At 41.6% G+C, this 27,922-nt stretch overlaps 1 pseudogene across 1 annotated transcript; it reads right to left on the bottom strand.

The window, feature by feature from the left end:
• On the bottom strand, positions 1 to 27,904 carry LOC311612376 (homer protein homolog 3-like; annotated as a pseudogene). Its single transcript has 2 exons — positions 27,817 to 27,904; positions 1 to 1,172 (listed from the first exon to the last, which is right to left on the bottom strand). The product of its transcript is annotated as a homer protein homolog 3-like (transcript).
• Between the last annotated feature and the right edge of the window lie 18 nt (positions 27,905 to 27,922).

The raw sequence follows: 27,922 nt of genomic DNA, 5'->3' as shown, positions 1-27,922 counted from the left end.
CTAAGTACTCAGCTCGAACAGTCTAACGTCCAGCAGCTGTGCAGCCCCGCACACCTCAGCCCTTGCCCGTTCCTGCTCAGCCAGAGCCTCCTCCAGGCTGTGCTCTGTCACTCGCAGCTGGTGCTTCAACTCCACATTGCAGGTTTCCAGGTCCTGCACCTTCTGTTGCCTCTCCTCCCGATCCACTGCATCAGGGGCCTCACGGGGCCCACCAGCTTGGCCCTTGAGCATGTGGATCTCATGCTCAGTGCTCACCTGGTCCTTGGTTTGCACTAAGGACCCCAGCTGTTCCAGTGCCTGGCCTGGTTCCTCTTTCTCACTGACTGGGGTCGGCTCTGTGGCTGCCTGGGCCTCCAGTTCGGCCACCCGCTGCCGCAGCCCCTGAGCCTCTGCATGCTGTGCCTCTAGCTGCCGCCTCCACTGGGCGGAGGCCGCGTTGGCCTCTCTCAAGGCGCTCTCCAACTTGTCCTTGCTGTCCTGCAGCGCGAAGAACTCGGCCTCCCATGTACCCCGCCCATGGAGCCCTCTGACAGCATCTCCTTGAGTTGCTCTCACTCTGAGGGGCCAGGGGCTTCCGTGCTCTGGTTGCAGAACAGTTTCTCATCAATGGGGGGACCATTGGTGCTGATGAGGGGGCTGGGGGACACCTGGTGAGTGGATAGGCCCAGGGCTGGACTGATGAGCTCCCCCTCATCCTGAGATTTCCCCCGCACCAGCCTCGCTGCTTCCTTCATTTCTTGGAACTTCTCAGCAAACTGGGTTAGATGCTGTTCAGAAGTAAAGCCAAGGCCGAAGACAGTGTTGGCACGACTGTCTGCCCATTGTCCGAACTTCTGGGAGGTTTTGGTAAAGGTCGTGTTGGGGGTGACAGCACTGTTGATAATGGCCGTGGCACCTCCAATGCTGATTCTTCTGTAGATGTGGTGGGTGGCATCATAGAAGTAGGAGACGGTGAGTGTGTGCTTGCCTTCAGGGATCCAGGAACACATGTGACCTTGTGCTGAAGATGGACTGCTCCCTGGCTGTGGAATTGGTCAGGCTGGGCTTGGTGGGCTCCAAGGGGCAGCCAGAGAGGTGACAGGCGCTGCTGGTTCTGCCTTTGCTTATTTGTTCAACTGTGGCCAGATCAGGGCGCTGCTGGAGGGCAGACACATCCTGGACCCCCAGCCTCGCTGGGGAAATGGAAGCACAGACTCAGTTTCTAACTTCACCAGGCATCTGCCCCAGCAAAAGATTTGGTTTTGCTCTCAGGCTCGAAGCCACAAAATGCATGAACAAAGAGAATACCATCTGTTCTGTGCAGAGTGACTTTTCCTTATTACCAAAAATATAATTTAAAAAAATAGTAACTGGAAAGGTGTAGGCAGGGCCAAGGGTTCTGGAAGTCAGTCAGGGTGTGCTGAATGCCCTATGGCTAAAGCTCTGTAGTGAGGACCATTTGGCCCTTTGGTGGGGAGGGCCAAGTACAGGACTTTTACCTCTTTAGTAAACTTTACTCAAAGGTATCTTATTTTTGTTGTTGTTGTTACAATGGTAAATGAGATTGTCTTTTAGTTTCTCTTTCTGTGAGTTCATTATTGGTGTATAAAAAAGCCATAGATTTTGGGGTGTTAATTTTGCATCCTGCTACATTGCCAAATTAATTTAAGTTTAGTAGTTTTTTGATGGAGTCTTTAGGATTTTCTATGTACAATATCAAGTCATCTACAAATAATGATGTTTTACTTCTTCTTCTATTACACTTTGGATACCTTTTATTTCTTCTCCTTGTCTGATACCTATGGCTAGCACTTCCAGTACTATGTCAAACAGGAGTGGTGAAAGTGGGCATCCCTGTCTTGTTCCTGTTCTTAGGGGAAATGGTTTCACTGTTTGCATAGTGAATATAATGTTGGCTGGTGTTTGCTATATAAAACTTTTATTACATTGAGGTATGATCCCTCTATTCCCACTTTCCTGAGAGTTTTTACCAATAAAGGGGTTGGATTTTGTCAAATGCTTTTTTTTTTTTTTACATCAACTGATATGATTATGTGATTTTTGCCTCTCAATTTGTTTATGTTATGTATCATATTTATTGAGTTGCAGTTATTGTATCATCCTTCCATCACTGGAATAAATCATACTTGGTCATGTTGTATGATCTTTCCAATGTAATGATGAATCCTCTTAAATTTTTTGGAATAGTCACAGGAGGATTGGTTTTAATTCTTTTCATGTTTAGTAAAACTTCCTTGTGAAGCCTTCTTGACCAGGGATTTTGTTTCCTGGAAGTGTTTTGATTACTGATTCAATTTCCTTAGTAGTTATCACCTTATTCAGGTTTTTCATTGTTCTTGATTGAGTTTTATTTTTATTTATTTATTTATTTATTAAATATATTTTATTGATTTTGTACAGAGAAGAAGGGAGAGAGATAGAGAGTTAGAAACATCGATGAGAGAGAGTCATCAATCAGCTGCCTCTTGCACACCTCCTACTGGGGATATGCCCTTGACCAGAATCAAACCCGGGACCCTTCAGTCCCCAAGCCGATGCTCTATCCATTGAGCCAAACCGGTTTCGGCTTGATTGAATTTTAGAAGATTGTATTTTTCTAGGAACATATTAATTTCACCTAGGTTGTACAGTTTATCATAGTAGAGTTGTTTGTAATGTTTTAAATTTTTTTTTGTTTTATATATTTTTATAGACTTCAAAGAGAAGGGAGAGGAAGATACATATAGAAACATCCATGATGAGAGAGAATCATGGATTGACTGCCTCCTGCATGCCCCCTACTGGAGATAAAGCCTGAAACCCTGGCATGTGCCCTTGACTGGGAATCGAACCCAGGACCTTTGAGTCTTCAGGCTGAAGCTCTATCCACTGAGACAAATCAGCTAGGGCTGTAGTATTATTTTATATCTAGAGGCCTGGTACATGAAATTTGTGCATGGAGGGGAGGGTCCCTCAGCCTGGCCTGCACCATCTTCAATCTGAGACCTCTTGGGAGATGTCAGACTGCCATTTTAGGCCCGATCCTGCAGTCAGACATCCCTCTCGCAATTCGGGACTGGTGCCGCCTAACTGCTCACCTGCCTGATCACCTCTGCCTGCCTGATAGCCTCTAACCACCTCTGCCTGCTGGCCTGATTGCTCCTAACTGCTCCCCAGCCAGTCTGATCATCCATAACTGTTTACCCCTGCCAGCCTAGTTGCCCCTAACCACCTCGGCCCCCGCCACCATGGCTTTGTCCAGATGGATGTCCAGAAGATGGCCAGTCTAATTAGCATATTACCCTTTTATTAGTATAAATCCTTTGTATGTCTGGGGGTTGGTTGTTACTTCACCTCTTTTATTTCTGATTTTGTCTATTTAGGTCCCCTATCTTTGTTTCTAGGTGAGCCTGGTTAGAGGCTCATCAATCTTGTTTATCCTTTCAAAGTACCAACTCTTGGTTTTATTGATCTTTTGTCTCTATATTGTTTATTTCTGCTCTGTTTTTGGTCTCTATATTGTTTATTTCTGCTCTGATCTTTATTATTTTGTTCCTTCTGCTTATTCTGGCCTTTTCTTGTTGTTCTCTTTCTAATCCTTTAAGTTATAGGGTTAGATAATTTATTACCGTATTTTCCAGTGTATAAGACAACAGTGTTCTAGTAAAAAGCCTGCTCAGATTGGCCAGAGTCAGAGAGGTGGTCTCTTAAAAAAAGAACTGGTGTTGCCTCGGAAGTAGGGGGTAGTCTTATACAGTGAATATAGGCCTAAACCTATGTTTTAACTGTAAAATTAGGGGGTTGTCTTATATGCCGGAAAATATGATACCATTTTTTTTTTCTTGTTTTTTGCAGTAAGCTTGTAGAACTTTGGGCTTCCCTCTCAGGACTGCATTCATTGTGTCCCATACATTTTGGATTATTGTGTTTTTATTGTCAATTGTTTCCAGGATGCTTTGTATTTCTTCTTTGATCTCTTTGGTAACCCTATGCTATTTAGCCTCTAAGGCTAAAATGCTTGATTTTTTTCATTGTAGTGATTTCTAATTTTATACCATTGTGATCTGAGAAGATGCTTGATATGATTTCTATCTTCTTGAATTTGAAGAGATTTTGCCTATGTCCCAATATGTGGCCTATCTTTGAAAATGTCTCTTGAGTATTGAGAAGAATGTATATTCTGTAGCTTTGGGGTAAAGTGTTCTGAAAGTATCAATTAAGTCCATCACTGATTTAGTGAGTCATTTAGGGTTGATGTTTCTTTGCTGATTTTTTGTTTAGATTATTTATCCAGTGGTATCAATGGGGTATTTAGTCCCCTACTATGTTTGTGTTGCTATTATTCTCTCCCTTGATATTTTGCAGAAGTTTTATTATATATTTGGATGCTCCTGTATTGCATGCATATATGTTTACCAGAGTTATATCCTTTTGTTGAATTGCTTTCTTTAGTATTATAAAGTGGCCTTCCTTATCTCTTGTTGTGGCCTTCACTTTGAGGTCTATTTTGTCAGTAAAAGTATGCCTGTATTTTTTCTTCCCTTCCTATTTCTTCCCTTTTAGAAGTCCATGTAGCATTTATAGTATTGCTGGCTTGGTGATAATAAACTCCATTAACCCTTTTTTGTTTGTGAAGCTCCTGATTTCACCTTTAATTTTAAATGATAGCCTTGCTGGGTATAGTATTCTTGGATTTAGTCATTTGCTTTGTATCACTTTGTATGTTTCATTACATTCCCTTTCGGCCTTATTTGTTTCTGTTAAGAAATCAGTTGATGGGAGATCCCTCATAGGTAACTTTCTGTCTCTCTCTGGCAGCTTTTAAGATTATTACCTTGTTGTTTGCCAACTTTGATGTTTGCCAATTCTATATAATAAAGAGGTAATAATCAAATTAACCATTACTCCAACATACAAAATAGTGGGGTCAAAGATGGGATCAAAGTTGGCCATGGGGTCAAAGATGGCCACCCTCATGTGGACACAAGATGGACACCATAAGATGGCCAGAAGAGGGCAGTTGTGGGCAATCAGGCCAGCAGAGTAGGATAGTCAGGTGCAACCAGGCCTGCGGGGGAGAGCAGTTGGGGGTAACCAGGCTAGCAAGGGAGGAGGGTTAGGGGCAATAGGGCTAGCAGGGGAGCAGTAAGGCAGAGGTCAGGCTGGCAAGGACATATTTAGGGGGTGATCAGGCTGGCAGGCAGAAGCAGGGGCAATCAGGCAGGCAGGCAGGCTGGCAAACAGTTGGGAGCCAGCAGTCCTGGATTGTGAGAGGGATGTCTGACTGCCTGTTTAGGCCCGATCCTAGTGGCTAAAGTGCCTAAATGAGCAGTAGGAAATCCATGGAGGGTTCCCAGATTGGAGAGGGTGCAGGCTGGGCTGAGGGAAACCCCCTTCCATGCACGAATTTTGTGCATGGGCCTCTAGTTTGTGGATAATAAAGAACATTATAAAGTGATGAACAAAAATATATATACAGAGGTAGTAAAGCATCAAACAGACTGTTAAATTACAGTGGGAAGATTAGGGAGTGGTGGGGGAGATAAAAGATCAACTGAAGGACTTGTATGAAAGCTTATAACCATAATGGACACAAAATACTGGGGGTGTGAGGGCATGTATAAGAGTGGGGTGCAGGTCAATGGTAAGATATGTACACATATAATACTTTAATAAAAAAAATGGGGGGTCGGGGGGAAGAAAACACTCTCCTGTTCTGCCTGCCTCTTCTCAGTTTTCTGTTAGGTACTCAGCACTGTGTTGAAGTTCCAAGTGATCCACGGCTCCTTAGTGTCTGTCTTCACAGCCTTGTCTGCAGGCAGATGGGACCAATCTGCCCTCTTAGCCTGTCTGCCTGCTGTCAGTCTTAATCACTCAAGAGCCTGTTTCTGACAGGACTTTAGGTGGAGGTGGTGCTGTATTGTTTTCTGGGACCTAATGACCCCTCCTCAACCCAGTTCCTGAGGGCTCCCTGGGGCTATTCAAAACCTTTGTTCCCTCTGCTGTCTCTTCAGGGGAATAATTGCTGCTTAGGTTTGGAGGGTTTGGAATATCCCAGTGATGGATTTGCAAACTCCTCTCACTGTCCTTCTCCCTTCCAGAGCCTCAACAAATTTGTGCCTCCATCTGCACCACAGCCTCAGTATTTGTAATTGAGAGGTCCTATGAACTGAGTTTAGCAAATAAAAGCAAAGACAAAACAAAGGCAAAACAACTGCACAACTGTGAGTTTTAACACATACACACACACACACCACCACCACCACCACCACCACCACCACCAGGCCCAACCCAGCACCAGGGAACTTGGGAAGCTCTTCAGGCTGCCTTCCTGGGTGCAGCCTCTCATATTTATGTTCTTAAATCTAGATTCACTGGCTGCCAGTAGCCCTGTGGACCTCCCTTTCACAGTCAGGTGTTACACGAGTCCCCAGGGATGCGGAATTGATGTGGCACATCTCTCTATCTCCAGCCCAGATCCCTGATCCTACCATTCTGTAGGCACCTGCTGCCTTTTCCAGCTGCAGATTGTCTCACCAGCTATGTCTCATTTGTCAATTCTGGGTGGATGTTATGCATTTAGTTGTTCCTTCTATCTACTCCAGGTAAAGGCACAGGACATATCTACCTATTTGGCCACCATTTTGTGTATCCTTCATTTTAGGTTTTTCTTGAAAAAATACACAAAATGATAGGTTCTTCCAAAATACACTGTAATTTTACATTAAGAAAAGCTCTACATTATTTTTTGGGCTATTCCACATAGTGTGTGTGTGTGTGTGTGCGTGTGTGTGTGTGCGCACGCACACACACACACATATGTGTATAGTCAGATGACAGAGATCGAGGTGTGTGTGCACGCGCCTGTAGTCAGATGATAGAGATAGCAATAGTGAGAGAGATAAAGATAGAGATAGAAACAGAGACAGAGACAGAGATAGAGATAGAAAAGAGGCTCATGGCACCAACATGATAGATACTGATTTATTGATTTAAAATTGTGCATCATTTCTATGTGTGTGATCTTGGGCAAGTTACTTAACCTTCTTAGCCTCCATTTCTTCAGGTTCCAGGCTAAGTAAATGTGCCCTATGAAAGAGAATGAAAGTCTTTGTTAGTAGTTAACAGAAAATATTTTCTATGGAACGAACTCCATAAAAATGCATTCCCAAGTGTTCAAAGAAAAATATCTAAAAAATACCAGAAGCTAAACATTCCTCATGTACAGTTGGGATTTTAAATCCAAAAAGAGAGTATATAGAGATAGCAGTTTCTGCATACCTCCTATCATACTGACAAGGATTTGTTTATCAAATTCTCTTTTTAAAATTTATTTATTTTTGTATTTATTATTTTATTTTTTCCTGTTTTAATTACACTTATTGGAGTGACATTGGTAAATATGATTATATAGTTTTAGATATTGTTTCTATAAGGAAGAAGCAACTAGCACATGTTCTGTGAGGCTAAGGACGCCATCTTACTTCATCTCTGTTAATATAGTTAGACTTGACCATGTGCAAAGGATAAAAAGGGACTATTTATGTGTTTGTTATACATATGTACAATGTGTCCCAAAAATGTATCACAGCTGATAGCTGTTAAATTAAAATGAAATGCATTTTAATAAACACTGCATTTATAATTATATTCAAAGTGTGTATACATTTTTGTAACAATATATACATATGTATTTATTATGTAGTTTTCTATTCCATCGTATCTAATAAAGAAGGAATTTGCTAATTGATTCTCATGTTATCACAAATATGGTGGCACCCACAGCCAATAAGGAGGGAATATGCTAACTGACTACCCCTCCCCTCGAAGATGGCAGCACCCACAGCCACAAGATGACTGTGCCCAGTCCCCTCAGCTCCTCTGGGGGGCCTTCCTCTAGAGTCCCCCAGACCCCTCAGCCCCCCAGCTGCCCAAGGCTTTCCTGAGGTGCAGGAAGCTTTGGATGGCAGCTGCCCTGCTGCCCGAGGCTCAGGTAACCAGGGCTGGCTGAGTCTTGCACTGCTGTCATTGGCAGTGGCAGAGGTGTGATGGGGTGTCGCCTTTCCCTGATCTTCTGGTTGCCTCCCATCCCAGAGGGCTCCTGAACTGTGAGAGGGGGCAGGCTGGACTGAGGAACTGCCCCCACCAGTGCATGAATATTCATGCACCGGGGCTCTAGTAAAAGTATAAATCTTCAACCTCCATTACTCCCTTCTCTTTCTGATAATCAATTGAGAACTAGGGAAAGACCAAAGTTCACAGGTTTATTTTAGGTAAAGCCCAATCTCTTGGGGCCTTAGTAAAACAGGTTTTTTTTTATATATATGTCCAGTGTTTGATGGACACCAGAAATACCTTTGCAAAGTTTTGTCAGACCTTTGTATATGCTATAATGAAAGTAACATATTTAAATCTTTACCTATGGTGAACTCTCTTCTTGAATTAAGTGATAGGAGTCACATAAAGATAGTTCATATATCCATAAAAAGGTGAAAAGTAGGCTTGGACCATTTGATATTCTGAAATGGAGTATTTGGCTTGCAAATAAGATCCTTTTAATTCAAGCCATGAAACCTCTTACATAAAGTAAAAGATTAATATTTGAAATTTCTTATCTTTGACTGCATTTTTAGATTTCTTGGAGCATCAGAGGAAAACATTTTAAGACTAACAATCTAAGAAGCAGGAGCCATCATTTCTCCCCAACATGCTGGTTTACAGTGCACTTTCCTCCGCCTGCAAGTAGAAGAGGGAATTTTAACCACAAACATTGAAAGTCAGACTCCAGAGCTCAGATTCGTAACAATCTAATAAAGATTTTTTTTCTTATCTATTATTGCCACCTTTGTGGTTCTCATGCAGTAATTTCAGAAAGAATGGATTACACTGATGAAGAAAATACACTAGTCAAATTGCAGGGGTCCCTTCATTCTTTATTTCATAACCACTGATTGATTTGTAATGTGTTCAAAGCAGAGACTGTCCTTTTAACTCTGAGGCTGCACTTTTCTTTTTATGCTTTGTTATTTTTGCATTTCCCAGTGTTATTTAAAAATAATTGGCATATATCACTGTATAAGTTCAAGGCATCTGGCCTGATGGTTTGACTTTTCTTTTTTTATAGCAGTGTAGTATTCAATTATGCAAATGTACCACAGCTAGTTTAGAAATATTGACATTATTTGCCACTTAACATAACATTGTAAGACCTAAAAATAAGAAAGACTAAGGCAATGATTACAGCACAATTCTAGACACTGGACTTCTTAGTCGATTTACATTTATCCACATACCCTGTTTCCCCGAAAATAAGACAGTGTCTTATATTAATTTTTGCTCCCAAAGATGCGCTAGGTCTTATTTTCAGGGGATGACTTATTTTTCCATGAAGAAGAATACGGTAGACATTCATTGTTAAATGAAAATAAAGGAAATTTATTACCTGTATACGGTACGGTAGTACGGTAGTTGTCAACACAAACCAGACAAACTGTGAATCCTAAAGTATCAAGAATTTACTCATTTATTCAATGACAATCATGTCATCATCTTCTGGAACATCATCATAGCAATCCAATTCCTGAATTTCCTGGTGAATTTCTTGTGACTCCATTTCTTTCAGAATCAGTGGACCAGATCTCTCATGTTTAGCAATAGCATTCTGAGACAGAGCCTAGGGGGGCCTTATTTTTGGGGGGATTCCTTATATTTCACTCAGAAGGAAACCTGTAAGTAGGTCTTATTTTCGGAGGATGTCTTATTTTCAGGGAAACACGGTAGTTTTGAAATTGAGACAACTAAGTAGGTAAGTCCAAATATTTTAAAGAATATTTATCTTTTAAAGATAAGAGGTGAAACATCTCTTTAGTCACTTACATCAGGCATATCAAACCCACGGCCCACAGGCTGGACGAGGCCCACAACAAATGTTTTTGTGGCCCAGCCAACTTAAGAGCCAACTTAAGAGTATGTAAGAAACATTTTAATAAAAATTTTGTAACTTAATTTTTACAATATCCTGTTATACATAATTATTAATAGCAGACTGCAATGTTCACTAATGACTGATTACTATAATTGTGTTGCATTCAATGTCCTTATGTGCCTTACCCACAGGCACACCATTTCTCTCCACTAATACTAGCAGTGAATATTTTAGCAGCTGATTTCCACATCATTAGTTTTGTACTGACTTGTTTGGTGTGCGTAACAGGAAATATTTTGCTTTTGGAGAATAAGAAAATTTGGTTAATTTGTGTTACACATTAATTTGTGCAGTTATTCAGTGTCTGGTAAGTTAATGTTCAAGAAGATATTAATTTTCATTAAAATGTTCTATTATTTTATGTTAACAGTTACTCATTTATTTTAGCCCTTTATATTTATCATATCTCTATCAAAATACACCTACATTTCTATGAAAATTGAAGCTTTTGTTTTTTTGCAGCCCACATAAACTTAAACCTTGTTTATTTGGTCTGTGTTAACCTTTGAGTTTGACATGTTTGCTATATATCAAACCCCACATTATATTATTGTGTCAAATCTTATATGCTTTAATATTGATGCTATTAATCCCAGATTATACTGTCAATATAATAAGCATACATATTTCATACATGTAAAGAAAAACATTTTGCCTTTTATTGGCATATTTCTAAAAACTAAAATTTAAAAATATCTAAAATGGCTTTGATTTTTTTAATCTATATTTCAGAGGGAGATAATAGATACTGTTAGAAAATCATTTAAATCAGTGCTATTTTATAAAGGTACTAGAGGCCCTGTACACAAAATTTATGCACGGGGGTGTGTGTCCTGCACCCTCTCCAATCTGGGACCCTGGAGGGATGTCTGACTGCCTGTTTAGTCCTTATCCCAGTGGGATTGAGTGTAAATGGGAAGTTGGACAACCCTCTCACAATCCAGGACTGCTGGCTCCCAACCACTCGCCTGCATGCTTTCCTGATTTCCCCTAAACACTTCTGCCTGCCAGCCTGATAGACACCTAACTGCTCCCCTGCTGACCTGATTGCCCCTAACTGCCTTCCCCAGCTGGCCCAGTCACCCCTAACTGGACTCCCTTGCCAGCCTGGTCACCCTAACTGCCCTCTCCTGCTGCCTCAATTGCCCCTAACTGCCCTCCCCTGCTTGCCTGGTCACTCCTAACTGCTCCCTCCCCTTGCTGGCCTGTTTGTCCTCAACTGCCCTCCCCTGTAGGCCTGGTTTCTCCCAACTGCCCTCCCCTGCTGTCCACCCCTAACTGTCCTCCCCTGCTGGCTTGGTTGACTCTAATTGCACTTCCCTGCTGGCCTGGGTTCCCCCAACTGCCCTCCTCTGCCGGCCTGGTTACCTCTAACTGCCCTCCTCTGCAGGTCTGATCACTATCAGTTGCCCTCCCTTGCTGGCCTGGTTTCTTCCCCTGCAGATCTGGTCACTCCCAACTGCCCTCCCCTGCTAGCCTGATAGCCCACAACTATCCTCCCCTGCTGACTCTCTTGTGGTGGCCATCTTGTGTTCATATGGGGTCGACCATCTTTGACCACATGGGGGCAGCCATGTTGTGTGTTGGAGTGATGATAAATTTGTATATTACCTCTTTATTAGATATGATACACTGAACATTATTTTAGTTTTCTAAACCAAATTGTGTATTTCTTTAAAAAACTCAAAAGATGTATGGAACTGTCAATTAATTAGAATTGGGTAACATGAATAAAAAGTCAGGGTAGAACTAATTCAGATAAATATTCTATGCCAATTTTATTTTTTGTTGAATAAATATCAATACCTAGTAAGTGCTGTCTTCCTAGAAGGTTGGAAGCTTAAGAAAAAAACAAAACAAAACAAAATCAAACTTTAAAGAAAATGGAGTATTATTTCTGCTGTTGTAAGTTTAGGAGGTATTTCTAAATTGTTCTCAGACAATATGGAAAGTAAACATTGTCAGAGTCAGAACTGGTCATCACAGAAATCATGATTTCCCTGAGACATTCAGGATCATTGAATTTTAAGAATATTGCTCCCCTTAAAATGTAGTAGAAAAATAAGTAGTCTATGTTTCAGGGAAGGAAGTTTACACATTGCATCAGAAGTTATCATTCATTGTATGATAATTTTGTCTCAATTTGGCTGGCTACTGGGTGCCCAGATTAAACATTGTATCTGGGTTTGTCTGTGAGCATGACCCCAGATAAGATTAACATTTGAATCAGTGGACTGAGAAAGTAAATTTCCCTCCTCAATGTTGGCAGACATTATACAATTCATTGAGGATCTGCATGGAGCAAAAGTTAGAGGAAGGATAAATTTTGACCTTTTTTCTTTCTCTCTCTCCTCTCCTCTCCTCTCCTCTCCTCTCCCCTCCCCACCCCTCCCCTCCCCTCCCCTCCTCCCCTCCCCTCCCCTCCTCCCCTCCCCTCCCCTCCCCTCCTCTCCTCTCCTCTCTCCTCCCCTCCTCTCCTCTCCCCTCCCCTCCTCTCCCCTCCTCTCCCCTCCCCTCCCCTCCCCTCCCCTCCTCTCCTCTCCTCTCCTCTCCTCTCCTCTCCTCTCCTCTCCTCTCCTCTCTCCTCCCCTCCCCTCCCCTCCCCTCCCCTCCCCTCCCCTCCCCTCCCCTCCCCTCTCCTTTCCTCTTCTCTTCTCTCCTCTTCTCTTCTCTCCTCTCCTCTCCTCTCCTCTCCTCTCCTCTCCTCTCCTCTCCTCTCCTCTCCTCTCCTCTCCTCTCCTCTCCTCTTCTCTTCTCTTCTCTTCTCTTCTCTTCTCTTCTCTTCTCTTCTCTTCTCTTCTCTTCACTTCATCTGATCATCTCACTCATCATCCCATGTTCCTAGCTTTTGAACTGGGTTTTACACCATTGGCTTCCCTGATTCTCAGGTCTTCAGATTCAGATTGAATTATACCATTGACTTTCCTGGAACTCATGCTAATAATAACTAAATTCCTCACTCATTATAAATCAATCAATATCTCTCTCTCCAGTCTTTCTCTCTCTCTCTCTCTCTCTCTCTCTCTCTCTCTCTCTCTCTCTCTCTCTCTCTCTCACACACACACACACACACACACTATTATGTGTATCCATTCTCCTTCGCTCTCTTCTCTTTCTCCTCTCTTTAAATATAAAGATATATAGAAACACATCTACACTAATAACATAGAAATATACAAATTGATCATACCTCCACAACACCCTCCAGGCAATCAGGAGTGAGTAAGAAAAATAACCCAAAGATAGCAGGTTAATTTGCATACACAGGGATGGAGCGAAGACTGAAGACCAAAGACTGAAGACTGAAGGCTGAAGAGGCTTATCTTCTCAGCTGCAGCCGGAGCAAAGGCCTGGATCCTGGGCGCCAGAGGAAAACCAGTGCTGGCAGCCAAGGGAAGGAAGACCTATTACATGAATCTCTGTGCAATGGGCCTCTAGTATAGTTACAAATTTATACTTAGTTATAGATCTTCCACTGGTTCTGTTTCCCTGGTGAACACTGACTAATATACATTGTTTATGCTGAAAATCATCAATTGAAACTGGGCCAAAAATCTCATGCTTTTTATCTTTGCAAAAGCCCACATTGGACTGTCCTAAATGAATCCCACCTGTAAAATATTGCAGCTAATATTCATTGTGTTTCCTAATTTACATATTTGATTTTTCTGGTAGAAACTAGGTAGAATACCATATAGAATTTTTTCCTGCGAAGTCCATGTGTTCAAGCCTCAAATAGAATCTAGTCCAAGGGCTCAATACATATATGCTGAATAGACCAACACCTTTTACTTCCTATTCAAATTAGAATCACAAAATAATTTTATTGCCGAAACCGGTTTGGCTCAATGGATAGAGCGTTGGCCTTCAGACTGAAAGGTCCCAGGTTTGATTCCGGTCAAGGGCATGTACCGTGGTTGCGGGCACATCCTCAGTGGAGGGTGTGCAAGAGGCAGCTAATCGATGATTCTCTCTCATCAAGGTTTCTAACTCTCTATCCCTCTCTCCTCCTCTCTGTAAAAAATCAATAAAATATATTATAAAAAAAAGAATTTTATTAATGATATTTTGGAGTACAATCTCAAAGGAACAGGGTGATAATTATAATGTTAGCTACATTCTTGTGTCTAAACTATTTAATTTTGGTGTGCGATTTCCTCCTTCCATTCTACCTTCTTCCTTTGTTTTATCATTTCTGTTGGATTAGATAAACATTTTCTTTCCTTCCTTGCTTTTCTTTCTTCTTTCTATTATTTATGGGTAGGTAGACATTTAATGATTAATTTTCTGTATCCTATCTGATAAAAGAGTAATATGCAAATTAACCATACCTCCCCGACACCCACCAGCCACGCCCACCAGCCAGTCAGAGCAAACATGCAAATAAAGCCAACCAAGATGGCTACAGCCAAAGAGAGCAGGAGGAATGCTTGGGTTTCCCCGGCAACAGAGGAAGCCAAGCTTTCCACCTGCCCTTGCAGGCTTAGGCCTCTACTCAATGATATAAAGTTTCAATTATAGAAGGTAAACAAATTCCAACAAAAATGGTGGCAGCCGCCAAAACTGGTTTGGCTCAGTGGATAGAGCCTCGGCCTGTGGACTGAAAGGTCCAGGGCTCGATTCCAGTCAAGGGCATGTACCTTGGTTGCGGGCACATCCCCAGTAGGGGGTGTGCAAGAGGCAGCTGGTCAATGATTCTCTCTCATTGATGTTTCTAACTCTCTATCCCTCTCTCTTCCTCTCTGTAAAAAATCAATAATATATATATATATTTTAAAAAAATGGTGGCAACCACGGAGCAAGCAGGAGGCTTGGCTCTGCTCCAGGCTACAAAGTTTCAATTATAGAAGATACATAAACCCCAGATACCAAGGTCTCTACTTGGGCCACCAGGGGACATGGCTGGCCTGCAAATCACCATAGGCCCCTTGCTCAGGCCACCCCGTACCCCAAGGGAAACCCCACCCTGATCCGGGATACACTTCAGGGAAAACCAGTCAACCCCCACCCATGCACTAGGCCTCTATCCTATCTAATAAAAGAGTAATATGCAGATTGACCATCACTCTAACACACAAGATGGCTGCCCCCATATGGTCAAAGATCCTGCCCCCATGTGGACACAAGATGGTCACCACAAGATGGCCAGCAGGGAAGAGCAGTTGGGAGGGACCAGGCTGGCGTGGGGGGAGGGGGGAAGTTGTGGGCAATCAGGCAAGCAGGGGAGGGCAGTTTGGAGGGCAATTAAGCCTGCAGGGTAGGGCAGTTAGGTGTAACCAGGCTGGCGGAGGAGGGAAGTTGGGGGTGACCAGGTCTGCAGGGAAGGGCAGTTGGAGGGGACCCAGGCCTTCAGGGGAGAGCAGTTGGGAAGAGGGGACCAGGTCTGCAGGGGAGGGCAGCTATGGGTGACCTGGCTGGCAGGGAAGGGAAGTTAGGGGTGACCAGGCCTGAAAGGGAGGGCAGTTAGTGGCAAACAGGATGGCAGGGGAGCAGTGAGTCATCAGTCAGGCTGGCAGCAGAGTGGTTAGGAGGTGAAAAGGCTGGAAGGCAGGTGAGCAGTTGGGAGCTAGCAATCCTGGATTGCGAGAGGGATGTCCAACTGCCCATTTAACAGTTGGACATCCCTTGAAGGGTCTCAGATTGGAGAGGGTGCAGGCTGGACTGAGGGAAACCCCCATCCTTGCATGAATTTTGTGCATCAGGCCTCTAGTAGGATAATAAAAAGTTGTCTATTTAGGATTTAAATTTTTATCCAGTATCTTCCCATCCTTATTAATGTCTTAAGGTTCATCATTTTCAGGATTCTTCTTTATAAAACAGTTCATTTTCTAAAGATCACATAAATTGTAATTTAAGTATATATTATAATATTTTTTACTTAGAGAGATCACCTCTTCCTTATCCAAATTACAGGGATATTGTGACTATCAAAATGAGAAAATGTCTGTGCTACTACCTTGTAAAGTATAAAGTAATGTACTTTCATCTAGTGTAATTATTTTGTTGTGATTTTTATAACATAGGTTGTATTTATGATAACTAAGATAATCTTCAACTAGGTATTAAAACAATAAAGACTTTTTTAAAAATATATTTTATTGATTATTTACAGAAAGGAAGAGACGGGGATAGAGAGTTAGAAACATTGATGAGAGAGAATCATCAATTAGCTGCCTCTTACACTACTGGGGATGTGCCCTCAACCAAGGCACATGCCCTTGACCGGAATCGAACCTGGGACCTTTCACTCCGCAGTCCAATGTTCTATCCATTGAGTCAAACCAGTTTCGGCAATAAAGACTTTTTATAGTTGCTTGCTATACTTAGTCTCTTTTTGAGTGATTACCTATCTTTATTAGTTTCCTTAGAAAATAGTTTATGGATAATTTGCATTCAGTTGTGGAAATAGAGTTGCTATGGTTTAACCCAGAATTTTGATTGACTTATGCTATCTAGAGCATAAGGGCAGCTGCCTGTGTATGAAACAAACATGTACCTGCAGGTGGCTTCAGAGTGCTCTTACTGCTGCAATGAAACTTTTGTTGGTTCAGGAACACTCAGCTCTTCAATCTCTGAAATTCTCTGAGGGGAGACCACATGCAAATCCAGGTTTGTTCCTTGGCCTTACTGTAGACTCACTGGATGAATTGGTCAAATATGGGCTTGTGTCTGAATACTTCAACTCAAATGAGAACATAGTTATCTAAACATTGATGACTAAGTAATTAAACATGGGGACTGTTTTCAGATATTAAGGAACTCAGTAAGCAAATGTTATTTGTTATGTTGAGAAATTTTTGAAAACCTAAAGGCCTTAAAAACATTTTTTAACCATATAAATTTATAAGAAGTACAAGCTACAGTCCTCTTTGCAGAAGAAAAAAAAAATACTATAGCTGCCTCTTCCTGCTGACAAGAGATTATTAAATTTTCAGGAATTTTATGATCCAGTGATAAAATAGTTTGTAGCATCAAATTTTTCATGAAGGCAGTATTTTTACCACATAATCTAGCAAACACTACCAATAAGGGCTTTTTTTTTTTTTTTTTTTTCCTTTTTGGTGGATGAAAGAATTGCTTTATTTTGTTTTCTATGTTTCTAGGAACTGGGTTGTTACACATTTACCAACCAACTACTGGGTTTAAGTCACCTCTTCAGTAATAGTTTCTTTCCTCAAATATAAAATCAACTTTTACACACAACTGATATCCATTGGGTGTCTCCTAAATGCTTGGGATGATCAATTGCCCTTGATCTCATTCTACTTCTGTACCTATACATATGTATTTTTTTTAAACTACAACAACAAAACAGGATGACTTATTTTATAAACTACTTTAATGAAAGAAAAAGGTCAGCTTTCAAGGACAGGGAAATATAGAAAATAGTAGGCAAAAGCTTTCAAGGACAGGGAAATATAGAAAATAGTAGGCAAAAACTGCTGCTTTGAAGCTTTATCTCTGTCCTGCTTATTGAAAGTAATATTAGTCTATTGAATCACATGGCTTATGTCCCGCCCATTACTTAGTCATCAATGTTCTACTTTTAAGAATATTTTGTTTTTCCTTTTTCAATTGTTCTTGGTTTTCTAGTTCAATTTATTGTGTCCTTAGCAATATGTTATATAGAGAGAATAAAACACATTCCATGTCGCAAATAAACTCATAACCTACTGGAGATATCAAATGTACTCACAATTACTTATTTACATGCAGGGACAATATTTGAAGATATATTCTAGTATCCTATCTACTAAAAGAGCAATATGCAAATTAACCATTAATTCCTATCCAATACAAGAGTAATATGCAAATTAACCATCACTCTGTGACAAAATGGCAGGGTCCATAGTCACAAGATGGTGGCACCCATCCCCTCAGCCCCACCAGAGTCCCCCAGTCCCAGGGAGGGCTGCCCCTGAGAGCCAGCAGCATAAGTGGTCAGGTGGAATGCTGCCCAGAGGCCTTCCTGACCCTGTATAGAAAACAAAAACAAATTCACTCTCCGCAGATTGATCCCCCCCCACACACACACCTGCATCCTCTGGTCTTAGCCTTGGAAGCACCCATTACCACCCCTTCCCTCCCCAAAGCAATCCCCTCCCAGCAGCCCAGGGTCTCAGCCTCAGAGGCACCTGCACCCCCATGGAGCAATCCTCTTGCAGCAACAACCTGGGGTCTCAACTGCTGATTCACACCAGCCAGACAGATATGGAGTAATCTTAAATGTTTATCTTTTTTAATATATTTTATAAAGTTTTTATAGAGAGGAAGGGAAAGGGACAGAGAGCTAGAAACATCTATGAGAGAGAAATATTGATCAGCTGCCTCCTTCATACTCCCCACTGGGTATGTGCCCCCAACCAAGATACATGCCTTTGACTGGAATCAAACCTGGGACCCCTGAGTCTGCAAGCTGATGCTCCATCCACTGAGCCAAACCAGTTAGGGTGTCCAATATGTTAAAGAGAAAACCCTATAATAAAGATGGAATATGCAGGGGAGGGCATTTGGGGGTGACCGGGCTGTCAGAGGAGGGCAGTAGGGGATGATTGGGCTGGCAGGGGAGCAGTTAGGCGTCGATCAGGCTGGCAAGGGAGTGGGTAGGGGGTGATCTGGATGGCAGGCAGAAGTGGTTAGGGCAATCAGGCAGGCAGGTGAGCAGTTGGGAGCCACCAGTCTTGGATTGTGAAAGGGATGTCCAACTGCCTGTTTAGGCCCAATCAGGCCTAAACTGGCAGTCAGACATCCCCCAAGGGGTCCCAGATTGGAGATGGTGCAGGTTGGGCTGAGGGCACCACCCCAGTGCACAAATTTTGTGCACCGGGCCTCTAGTACACACACACACACACACACACACACACACACACACACACACACACACACTAGAGGCCCGATGCATGAAATTTCATGCACTGAGGGGTGTCTCTCAGCCCTGCCTGCATCTTCTCACAATCCTGAACACCTTGGGTAGGGTCCTTAGGCCTGGCCTGAGATCAGAACCTATTGAAGCACCTGGCCCCACCCCTGCTGCTGCCATTGCTTGCCATCTGTGTAGTGCTGCCCCTCACCACCCATGCCACTGGTGGTCTCCTTCTGCAGGTGATAGGAGGGGGTACAATCACTTAGTGGGCCTGGGCCTCCCTCTGTGGGGTGATCACTGGCAGTCCACACACCTTCCACAGAGTCACTGCCAGTGGCCTAGGCCTCCCCGTTTCTTTGCTGGGGATCTGGGCCTGCCTACCTGATCACCCCTAACTGCTTGCTGGGGGGCAGGGCCAGCCCTGTGAGGGTCCATCGGCCTACCTGATGACCCCTAACCATTCTGCCTGCCTGCCTGATCTCCCTAACTGATTGCTTGGGGATGGGGCCAGCCCAGAGATAGGCTGTGGTGGTTCTAGTCTCTGGTTGTTCTGGTCATTACGGTTATAGTGCTGGCCTTTTATTAAAAGGCCAGGTTTGACTATATTTAGTTATAGTTACAGTTATACATGATTATTTCACCATATTTTAAAAGGCTACTGTATCTATTTCACAGGTATAATACAAAGAAAATACTATAAGGCACATAAATTTGTTGTTACTGTTATTATTAGAATGGTAGGCATAATTGATAATAAATTACAAAAAAGGCATAAACATTTGGTTCTGATACTAGGTCCATGTAACTGCTAAAGGCCCACATTCCACAGAGATCCAGGCAAATGGTGTTTGTTTGTTTGCTTGTGATCCTTTGTTCTGTTTAGCATGTGGTTATCATTTAAGGTTTAAGATGCTTGCTTGAACTCTTAACTTTGTTTTATTCTGCTCAGTTCAAAAGAGAAATAGAAAGGAAAGTGCATGTCTCCATCCTTTTAAGAAAACTTCTCACAAATTCCTCTGCATATATCTCAATGATCAGAACTTAGTCCGTGCTTCACTTAGAAGGCATTCAAAGAAATGCAGTATTTTAGCTAATGGCAATGTATAAAGTGATTTAAAAGTTGTTTTCTGTTGTGAAAGGAAAAGAAAATGGATATATAGTGGTTTCAGAGCACTATATGTGGAAATGCTGCACAGGGCCCAAGGGACTGGTTACATGAGGACATCAAAATGCTGTAGCACTGGAGGAAGGGTCATTTAGTCATGAAGCAGCCCATACTGGAAGGAATGCTAAAGAAAGGAGCATTTTCTGTCAGTTCCTGAAGAAACACAGTTGTCTGGAACAATGAAACAGAGACTGTACCAGTGGCTGTGTAGAAAGGCACAATAAAAACCACATCTCAGATGGTTCTTGGGCTTCAACAAGAGCAATACAGACCTCTGGCACCCAGCAGGCAGTAAGTGAGAACTGGACCAAGAGAGGTAGTGAAAAATCTTAAATACATTAGAGAGGGCAGTGGAAACAGCCTTCTTCCAAAGTGGTTCATATTTCAAACAGCTTTTGAGGACGTTCTTGGCTATGAGAACAGATCCAGTCCTGCTTCTCTCACAAACTAGCAGTGTAGTGATGTCTGAGTCAGAAGTTAAGTGGGGGGGTGGCCCTACCTTATTTGGTAGCTCAGCATGGGAAGGTTGCATTATGTAAGTAAGTATGACTTTGCTGAGACCTGAATTGGGGCAAACTGAACATAGTAATTGCAGTAGATTAGAAACTCCAAACTCCTAAGAACATCAGGAGGTTATGTCTTTTTTTCCTACCCTCTCTTAATTTCTTTTTTGTTTCTTATTATAAATGGAAAGTATTATCAAGTAAAATTAAGAGGTGAATCTGGTCCCTGTGTAAATATCAATTAAAATACAATAATTCCATATTGTATAATTTATCTGCTTAATTGATAAGGTGTTAAATAAATACTATAAACTTTAGAGAATAAGAAAAAGTTGGAGGAAACACTTCTGATACCAAAGTATACTACAAAGCCATAATTATCTAAACAACATGGTACTGCATAAAAACAGACATATAAATCAATGGAACAGAATAGAAAGCCCAGAATAAACCCATGCCTTTATAATCAATTAATATTTGACAAAGGAGGCAAAACATGCAAAAGACTGAAGATAGTCTGTTCAATAAATAGTGTTGGGAAAATTGGAAAGATAAGTGCAACAAAAATAAAACACAACTAGACCTCCTTCTTACACCACAACAAGAATAAACTCGAAATGCATTAAAAACTTAAATGTTAGACTTGAAGTCAATAAGAATTCTAAAATAAAACAGGCAGTAAAATCTGACATTTCTCGTAGCAATATTTTTCCTGACATATCTCCTCAGGCAGTGGAAACAAAAGCAAAACTAAACAAATGGGTCTACATCAAACTAAATTTTTGCACAGCAAAGAAAACCCTCAACAAAATGAAAAGACAACCCACCTAATCAAAGAAGATATTGACCAATGGTACATCTGATAAGACATTAACATACAAAATTTATAAAGAACTTATACAACTCAACACCACAAAGAAACAAACACAAAAACCCCCACAAACAATCTAATTAAAAAATGAGCAAAAGACCTAAATAGACATTTATCCAAAAAGGGCATACAGATGGCCAACAGACATATGAGAACATACAAAACATTGCTAATTATTGGGGAAATAAAATTTAAAACCATAGTGTGATATTACCTAACACCTGTCAGAATAGTTATCAATAAATCAATAAACAACAAGTGTTGGTGAGAATGTGGAGAATAGGGAATGCATATTGGTGTGGCCACTATAGAAAACACTGTCGAGTTAACTCAAAAAAATTAAAAATGCAACTGCTTTATAACCCAGCAATTACACTTCTGGACATTTATCCAAAGAAACCCAAAACACTAATTTTAAAAAATATATGCAACCTATGTTCATTGCAGGGTTATTTACAACTAGAGGCTCGATGCACAAAGATTTGTGGAAGAATGGGCCTTCCTTCCCCTGGATGCTGGCACCCCTTTAACCTAGGCCAGAGCCCCCTTTCTGCCTTTGCTCCAGCCCAGAGGTGCCTTTCCGCTTTCCCACACTGCCCAGAGTCCGGGAGAGGCTAGGGTGGTGCAGAATGCCTGCATTGTCACCATTGCAACGATGCAACCATTTCACCCCGGCCACTCAGCGCCTGAATATGCAAATTAACCTGCCATCTTGGTTGGGTTAATTTGCATAATTATTTCTGATTGGCTGGTGGGCATCATGAGGGTATCGTCAATTTGCATTGTTCTCTTTTATTAATGTAGATAAGCAAGATTTGGAAGCAATCCAAATGTCCATCAATGGATCAGTGGTTAAAAAGTTTGTGGTAAATCTTGAAAGTGACTGACCCAGGGCAACCAAGGTGGTGACATAGGTAAACACCTGAACTTGATGCTGTGCACAACCACATCAAAACTACAACTATAAGACAAAACTAATATCATCCAGAACCATGGGAAGGCTGGCTGAGTGGAAATTCTACCACTGGAAGGAAAGAGAAAAGCACATTCAGTCTGGTAGGAGATGCGGAGGTGTGGTGTGGAAGTGTGGAGGTACAGAGGCATGCACAAAAGGGGCTGGTAACTGGATACACTGTTGTCTTTTTCAATTGAGAGGGAGATACAAGCTCCTGACTGACTGATCTGAACTCCAGTTCCGAGAGAGACTCTGGGGACTCAGACTTATACCTCATACAGGGAGAAACTGGACTGTTTGGCATCGGGCGGCTTTCTTTCAGAAGTTTTTCAGCAATCATTGTTCCTGCATTGTGTCATAGGACACAGAGACCCGGGGGTCTCTTCAGGGGTGGGCTAATGGCTAACCATTCTGTTTCATCCACCATAGTGATTCCTAAGATCCCGCCCCACCCAATTTACAACTCCACCCAAGTTGTGCACAGAGGCTTTTGCATATGAATGGCCTGACCTTTTGCAATCTAAGAAACTAGAGCTGGGTCAGAGAGCCCCAGAGCTTCCAAAAAAAAAACCAAAAAAAAAAAAAAACCCCCAAAAAAACACCCCAAGGCTCTACAGCAACTTGCATTGTGTCACAGCTGGGCTTCATCTGGACACCTCCAAACTCCAAACAAAGAGGAGGAATCTGCAGATCTCTCTGTAGCCTCTGCTGGATGGCCTCAGACAGTGGCTGACTTTGGACCTCCTTGGAGATCCAAGAGCCAGTGTATCCAGTGGTCAGAGTGAGACCATCCAGATTACAACTCTTCACATCCATAAGAGGCACACTCAGTGGGCAGACTCAGTGAGCGCCAAAGCCCTACTGAAGCAAGTCCTGCCACATAAGGGTGTCTCCAACACAGAAGGTTTCCCAGCATAGACACAACTGATCCTCACAGCCAATCAGCCTGGAGGTCAATTATTCCCAGTGATATCAACAGCAATCAAGGCTTAACTAGAATAAGACTCTGCAAACAGCACACAAAGGGTTGCACCAAAAGTGTCCACCTCTGAGAGGCTGAGCCACTAGCCCTATAGGACACCTAACACTCAAAGCCACTTTGTCAACACAGGGAAGCAGCCAAAATGTGAAGTCAAAGAAACAGGTCACAAATGAAAAAAAGTGGAAGAAAGCAAACTACTGGATATAGAGTTCAAAATGAAGATTATAAGGTTACTCAAGAATCTTCCAGAAACCTCTGAGAAATATAGTGAGACCCTCAAGGATATGAAAAAAGACCAGTTAGAAATTAAGCATACACTGACTAAAATAAAGAATAATATACAGAGATCCAAGAGCAGACTAGAGAATCCCAAGAATCAAGTCAAAGATTTTAAATACAAAGAAGCAAAAAACACCCAACTGGAAAAAAGGAAAATGAAAAAAGAATCCAAAATTATGAAGACAGTGTTAGGAGCCTCTAGGACAACTTTAAGTGGACTGAATTATGGGGATGCCAGAAGAATAGAGAGAGCTAGATATTGAAAATTTATTTGAATAATGACAGAAAACTTCCCCTACCTGGTGAAAGAAATAGACTTACAAGTCCAGGAAATGCAGAGAACTCCAAACAAAAGGAATCCATAGAGGACCACACCAAGACACATCATAATTAAAATGTCAAGGGCAAAAGACAAAGGGAGAATATTAAAGAAGCAAGAGAAAAACAGTTAATTACCTATAAGGGAGTATCCATATGTCTTTCAGCTGATTTCTCAACAGAAACTATGCAGGCCAGAAGGGAGTGGCAAGTAATATTCAAAGTAATGAATAGCAAGAACCTACAACCAAGATTACTCTACCCAGCAAAGCTATCATTCAGAATTGAAGGTCAGATAAAGAGCTTTACAGATAAGAAAAATCTAAAGGAGTTCATCACTGCCAAACCAGAATTATATGAAATTCTCAAAGGTATTCTTTAAGAAGAGGAAGAAGAAACAGGTAAAGATAAAAATTATGAACAACAATATCTATCAACATAGTGAATCTAAAAATCAAGTGAATAAAAAATATGATGAACAGAATAAACAGATGAATATAATAGAATCAGGGGCATATAAAGGGAGTGGACTGACAATTCTCAGGGGAAGGGAGTGTGGGGGTGTGGGAAGAAATGACAAAAATCATACACCTATGTATGAGGACAGTAAGGGGGAGTAAGGGCAGGGGACGGGGTGGGAACTGGATGAAAGGGAGTTATCTGGGGGGAAAAAAGAGGAACAACTGTAATAAGCTAAACAATAAAGATTCATTAAAAATATAAATAAATAAATAAATAAATAAATAAATAAGCTGGTGGTATATTTACACAATGCAATACTACTTGGTTGTGAAAAAAGGGAAATCTTACTATTTGCAACAGCATAGTTGGACCTGAAGAGTATTATGCTATGTTAAATAAGCCAATCAGAGAAATACAAGTACCATATGATTTCACTAGTATGTGGAATTTAATGAATGACATGAACTAAAAGAAAAATAGTGACAGACCTATAGATAGAGAGCAGCCTTTTAGCTATCAGGGAGATGGGGTTAAGGGAAATGGAGAAATTAAGCAAAAAATAAAGAGAAAACTCATGGACAAAGGATACTAGTGTGGGGATTGCTAGGGGAAGGGGGTTAGGACAGGTGGAGTAGGCTATGAGGGGGATAAATGATGATGGACAGAGACTTGACTTGGGGTGGTGAACACATAGTACAAGTACAGATGATGTGATGTGGAATTGTGCACCTGAAACTTGTTTAATTTTGTTAACCAGTGCCATCCAATAAATTCAATAGAAAGAAAAACAATCAATGAAGAAATACATTAAAAATTAAGTTGGATATGTAAATATGAGTAACATTTTATATGATAGCATATTTATGCCACAGTCTTTTAGCAGCAAGGGTTCGGGAATCTGTAGAAGGGGCTGATGCATAAATGGATGGAGAATAGACAAGAAATTAGATTTGAAAGGCATGGAAACCAGGTGGAAACCAGCTCTCTAGTGGAGTGGTTCCCTGAATGTCCGGACCTATGGCTTTTTTTTCACACATTTTTTCCTTTAGCAAAGCAGACACACATATCAAAGGTAAGGTTTGGTAAACAATAAAAAAAAAATATCAGGTTAGGGGAATTGCCCTCAGCTTTTTGGTAGCAGGTAATAATATGCAGATCTTCATCACTGCTGAAGATGCTAACTACTGTTCTTACCCTCTAGGACATTTACACAATGGGAATAATACTCAGTCATAAAAGGAAGAAAATTTTACCCTTTGCAACTGCATGGAAGGACCTGGAACACATTATGCTAAGTGGAGTAAACCAGTCAGAGAAAGAGAAACACCATATGATTTTTACTCATATGTGGAATCTAATGAACAAACTGAACTAACAAGCAAAATACAGACTATAGAGAGCAGGCAGTCAGCTCTGGTGAGAGGAGGGTTGAGAGGTGAGGGAGTGAAGGGATTGAGAAAAAAAAAAAAAGAGAGAGAAAGCTCATGAACACAGTGTGGTGACACAGTGTGGAGGAGGATAAGTGGAGTGGAAGGCAGTTAAGCCAGGTAAATTGTAATGGGAAAAATAAAGGAGGAAAATAAAAAAATAAAAAAAGTTTAAATATTTTATTGAAAATTTTAAATAGAACTGACTTTTTTTTTTTTTTATGCTAACTGGGCTAGTGCCTGGCCTAGAGTTATTAATGGGAAAAGAACCACCATAGTCGGCATTTTTTGGTTGGCATAATTTGGGGGGGACTTTGAAGCACATAATTATTTAAAAACTAGAGACCCGGTGCACAAAATTGGTGCATGGAGGGAGAGGGTGTCCCTCAGCCCAGCCTGTACCCTCTCCAATCTGGAACTCCTTTCACAAACCAGGATTTCTGGCTCCCAACTACACACCTGTCTGCCTTCCTAATTGCCCCTAAACACTTCTGCCTACCAGCCTGATCACCCCTAACCACTCTGGTGCCTGATTGATGCATAACTGTTCCCCTGCCAGGCTGTTTGCCCCTAACTGCCCTCCCCTTCAGGCCTGGTCATCCCTAACTGCCCTCCCCTACAGGCCTGGTCCCCCCAACTGCCCTTCCCTGCAGGCCTGGTCATCCCCAACTTCCCTCCTCTGCCATCCTGGTCACCCCTAACTGCCCTCCCCTACAGGCTTGATTGCTCCCAACTGCCCTCCCTTGCAGGCCTGGTCCCTCTCAACTGCCCTCCTTTGCTGTCTATTTTGTGGTAGCCATCTTGTGTCCACATGGGGGCAGGATCTTTGACCACATGGGGGCAGGCATCTTGTGTGTTGGAGTGATGGTCAATCTGCATATTACTCTTTTATTAGATAGGATAGAGGCCTGGTGCATGGGTGGGGGCTGGCTGGTTTTCCCTGAAGGGTGTCCCAGATCAGAGTTGGGGTTCCCTTGGGGTGTGGGGTGGCCTGGGCCAGGGGCCTGTGTTGGTTTTCAGGCTGGCCACATCCCCTGGTGACTCAAGCAAAGGCCCTGGTATCTGGGTTATGTATCTTCTACAATTGAAACTTTGTAGCCTAGAGCAGAGCCAAGCCTCCTGCTTGCTCCATGGCTGCAACCATTTCTGTTTGGGTTTGTTTACCTTCTATAATTGAAACTTTGTAGCATTGAGTGGAGGCCTAGGCCTGCAAGGGCAAGTGGAAAGTTTGGCATCTTCCATTGCCAGGGAAAGCCAAGCCTCCCTCCTGCTCTCTGTGGCGGTAGCCATCTTGGTTGGATTTATTTGCATACTCATTGTGATTGGCCTGTGGTTGTGGCTGGTGAGTATGGCTGGTGGGTGTCTGGGAGGTATGGTCACTTTGCATATTACTCTTTTATTAGATAGGATATTTCACTGATTACAACATGGATAAAATTTAAATTAATCAAAACAAAGTACTAAGTTTCAGTCTATGAATCCACCATTATTTTTAAGTACAGAAATGTTAATAGTTTATGAGCTATTAAATATCAATAGTGTATTGGAGAATCTATTTATTGGCATCCAACAACACTTTTTATTTTTACTTTAGGTAATGTCAAATTAACTCCTCTTGCATGAATTTTTTTTTAATAGGAAAGTAGAAATGAAGGTGTTAATTGTGGGGAAAACTTGTATAAGTTATAATACTTTTTGATATATTGAGCTATTTGATAGATGCAAACTGATTGTTTGCAGTTATGTGAAGATTTTGTTTAATCACCAATCTTGTCTTATGAAGCAATTGGAAAATTAATTAGAGACATCAGTAATCTGAAAGAGAATTAGCTCCCTGACTCTAGCCTGAAGTAGCTCTTCTTTTTTATAGTTTTCTATGTTTCATATTTCCCCTTTCCTGTTGAATCACCTTTTTTTTTTTTCTAGGCAGTTACATTTCCATGCTAGAAAAAAGGATTCTCTTGGAGACTAGCTGCATTTACTTAAGTAATTTGATAATGTCAGTGTTTTCTGAATGTACTACATACTGTAAAATTGTATTTCTGCTGCTCTGATGTCTTTGGCAGCAAACTTTTCCTTGTGTCTCACACATTTATTCAAACAGCTTTTCGACATGGTTATCCATAAATAACC

Source organism: Pipistrellus hanaki, assembly GCF_964339955.1.
Source record: "Pipistrellus hanaki genome assembly, chromosome: 1".
NCBI lineage: Eukaryota > Metazoa > Chordata > Mammalia > Chiroptera > Vespertilionidae > Pipistrellus > Pipistrellus hanaki.
The sequence above is the reverse complement of the archived record's forward strand: the minus strand, read 5'-3'. Positions and strand labels throughout refer to the sequence as shown.